The sequence below is a fragment of the Malurus melanocephalus genome, unplaced genomic scaffold (genome assembly GCF_030028575.1).
Source record: "Malurus melanocephalus ecotype Western Australia unplaced genomic scaffold, MMel_1.1 scaffold_320, whole genome shotgun sequence".
NCBI lineage: Eukaryota > Metazoa > Chordata > Aves > Passeriformes > Maluridae > Malurus > Malurus melanocephalus.
In genome coordinates this window covers 265,357-265,954 of record NW_026623552.1, presented here as the reverse complement: position 1 = coordinate 265,954, position 598 = coordinate 265,357, and positions in this window count along the sequence as shown.

The following is a 598-nucleotide window of genomic DNA, read 5'->3' as shown; positions in this document are numbered from 1 at the left end:
CAGCCCAAGGAAAAGTGCATTAGACTGGAACTCAGAGGATGTGATGCAAAGATATAGGAAATCTGCATATGTGTTGCCTAGGAAATTCACTTTTTRAACTTTCCATACCCTTTACTAGGCTCTGTCCGATGTGTGCAGAAGTTGAGTCTGACATGCCAGCTTCCTGGCATTAAGGACGATCAGAATCTGGGAAGATTTTACCGAGGAATAAGCGTTATCTGCGACTTCAGGGCCGTTTCCTCCCGCACAGCTGAGGTCTAAAGGAATACGCCGTTCCCATGAGCAGAGAGGTGGGAGGGATGCTGGAGCCAGCTTATTCAACCTGCCGAAGCAGGAGGGACCCGAGGACAAAGGCAGTCGCCCCAGGGGGCCGGGGCCCGGTGACAAAGCCCTTGACGGGGGCTGCAATAGCGGAGACGCTCCGGAGATCCCGCTCCGCTCCCGGCCGCCCGCGGCTCCAGTCCCTCCCCGCGTCTGCACCGCGGGACCGGGGCCCTTTCGGCGCCGCTTCCCCGGGCCGCCCGGCAGGCGCGTTTTCCTGCCTGTCCAACCCCACCCTTTCCCGGGATGGTGCTCTCTCGGTAGCTTTTCTTTAGAA